Raw genomic sequence first — 3,394 nt, forward strand, 5'->3', positions numbered from 1 at the left:
TTCCATTTTGTTTTTTGGACTCCAGGTCATCGATAATAGATGAAAATACATTTTATTGCTTTTCGAAACCCGTATTTTAAAGTCTATACTTCAACAGAAAATTAAGCAAAATATTGAAAATGCTAAAATTTCTTCGTGTGTGAGAAATACTGCGCATGTCATCGCATGACAGTGCCGCCCTTAAGTCTGTAAACGTACGCAAATTGGTGATAATTTATTCCTGCAGTTTCTCTTGCACGAAATGATATATGAAATGAATCATATATTGAACTGCGGATATGAAATCATAACTGCGAGGATCATAGCTTTATTACTTAGTTTGTCTTTCGCAGGTGTGAAACTCATTACTGGGTTGCCAGTATGGCAAACCCAGTCGGGATCTGCGTTTCATTTGTTTGTTTCAGTTTTTCTTTTTCTTTTTTTTTTTTTCCGTGTCGGTAAAAGTCTTGCCTGTCACTCTCCTGCTAAGTGGTGTCTTTGTGCATAGAGCCTTCTGCTCGTATTTTCTTAGGATAGAGAGGGTAGTGAAATGCGTAGATTTCTCTGGTGGACACAGTAGAATGATAAACTTAACCGGCAATGGCGTCGAAAGTCATGTAACGCGAATGGCGTTTTAGTGGATCTTTGAACAAAATATACCCTTATGAAGCTCAATAATGGCAAGTCATTTGGATACTGAACAAGACAGGCGGTGGAATCTTAAAAGCGACGAGTAATGGACTTCGACAACAATCTGTCGCCCGTTGAGCCGAAATCAAAGTGAACTGCATTTCTAAGATTTTACCAAGTGTGCTGTTATGTAGAACACTGAAACGAAATGGAAAATTCTCTGGTAACTTATGGGTTCAACAAAGACAGAGAACGAATCGAACACCTTAAGTGGATCTGTGATCACAGTCTTCAGGTAAAAAAAAATTGAAAGTGTGACAGCCAAGAATTATTTGAAAGAAAGCTTGTCGTCTATTTTGTGCTTCATTATTCAAGGAAGAGGTTCTTCATGGAAACGGTTTGATATTGAAATTTTAGTTTGTTGTAATATTGCGCAAATTTGACACGATTGAGTTTTTTCTCTTCACGCACGTATTGAAATAGGAAGAGGTTTTTGCCTCTAATAGCAAATATGTTATTTGTTTCAAAAAATTGTTCGCTGGAAAAGGTGGCCTTTATCAATTCATCATATTTTATGATATGCGAGTTTAACTGGATAGTTTTTATGGCAAAGTAAAGCATTTTCTTGTTATTCAAGGAAAAGGTTCTTCAGGAAAGGGTTTGAACCTGAAGTACCTGGTAATTTGACACGATTGAGTTTCTTGTCTTCACGCACGCAATGAAATAAGAAGAGGTTTTCGCCTCTAAGAGCAAATGTGTTGTTTGTTTCAAAAAATTGTTCGCTGGAAAAGGTGGCCTTTATGAATTCATTATGTTTTATAATACGCGAGCTTAACTGATAGTTTTTATGGCAATAGTAAAGCATTTTCGTGCCAAAATGAGGTTAGCGTTTTGCTGTTGTGCTAACTTAATTAAATATAAATATACCTTCTGCCTCGTGAGTTTGTTATTCTCGTTAACCAGCAATGGCGTCGAAAGTCATTGCAACGCGAATGGCTTTTTAGTGCATCTTATGTTGTTTGTTTCAATAAAATGTTTCGCTGGAAAAGGATTCTGTGATATTTCTGATATTTTCTGCCTTTGTGAATTATAATATCATGTTGGGTATTGAATTTTCGAGCTTAAGGTTGAAACGTGATACGGGAGGATATTTTTAGTATTGCACTGTAAGCAGGAAAGGTTTCACGAAAATAAAGAGGTCTGTTTGAAGCGTGCTTGAGTTTCAACAAAATGAGCCCAAAATCAGCAAAAAATTGTGACGCCGACGAATAATAAAGTAGCTGCTATTTCCAAAATGATATAATTACCTGGTGATAAGTAACCTCGTCTTGGAGAGTAAATTTTTGACTTTGCAGAAACAAACCTCACTCAGAGTTTGGGCGATTGTGATCTTTGTTTTGAATTCGCTCATTTATTGTCAAACTTTATAACACTTGACGGAAAAATAAACTTACGAAAACCCGGTCTTGCCATCATTTGACACATATGCTTCACGGTTTGGCGAGTAAACACGCCGCGGTAACTTAATCACGGCGCCCGCTGAATTCCGGCGATGTCACTTTCGATTTTGCGATTTATTTGTGCAACCAAAGGTACAATAACAAAACTGAACGTAGATAAAATCTCCCAAAATGTTTGTCGCTGATCGTAACTTTTTATATTCTATATTTACGGTTCAAAATTAATGTTGTTTTCAAGTCGTAAATATGTTATTCTCGAGCGACCGTCCTAGAAACTTCCTTCAGCTCTTTCTAAAACTGTGTATCAACTTACTTTTGCATCAATATTTGTTTTTGCATAAAGCAAGCTAAAAAAATCTGTACCTTGCTGAGTTCACTTTTGTTAGCGTTTATAGTAATTTCGGCCCAAAGCTTCTGTTTACGAAAGAGTATGGTCACCCATCCAAATACTAACCCCGACGGACAGCAGTTAACTGTAGTAAATTTTAGTATTACAAAGCTGCTCAGAGGGCATGCTTCAACTTGTGGTGAAAGAAGTTGTGAGGGAGCTTGAAAATTATCAACATGTCAGCCCAGAAGCCAATGTTTCACACTTCCCATTTATTTTCTTCAATCTTTCTGGGTTCAGTACTTTGCTAGTAACCACATGTCTTCGCAGGCTATTTACCCAAGACTTCTACCATGGCACTACGTATACAATGACAGACAATACCAAAACAATATCGTGCACTGTTAGAACTACAGTATTACCCAAGGACAACTTGAATCTCCTGGAAGACAACACACAGCTCAGTTGACATTTTATATGGAATAAATCACTGTGTTACGTACGTCACTACCACACGTAAGCAATGCGTGTTTAATTTTTCTAAAGAGGACAGGAATTTCTTCTTTCTGACAAATGATTAATTAATAGGCCGGTAGCCAGGTTTTTAACCTCAGAAAAGGATCTGTTTCGTCGTACGAACGTGTGAGGACCTGTGAGCCAAAGGGCCTCCGCTGGTATGACTTCTGGGTGACCCCTTAAATGGTCTTAATGACCCCCCAACTTGAAAAAATTGTCTGGAACGGTGCACGTACCACAGGCAACCCAGTGTACCCTCACGGAGGGTCTAGTTGTGAATAAAATGCTTGCATGCATGCATGCTACCAGCTTTCAATCCTTTCTTAAGTCCTTATTTCCCGATCAGAGAATTCAGAGCCGCACAGGACTGCCACAGGCAAGTTAGTCAGAAGCTTTTGAAGAACGAACTATGTATCAGTAGGCAATATTGTCATTCTATGATATGGAAATAAGTTGCCCTGATGATGCTGTAATTTAGCGT

The sequence above is a fragment of the Montipora capricornis genome, chromosome 8 (genome assembly GCF_036669925.1).
Source record: "Montipora capricornis isolate CH-2021 chromosome 8, ASM3666992v2, whole genome shotgun sequence".
Taxonomy (NCBI): domain Eukaryota; kingdom Metazoa; phylum Cnidaria; class Anthozoa; order Scleractinia; family Acroporidae; genus Montipora; species Montipora capricornis.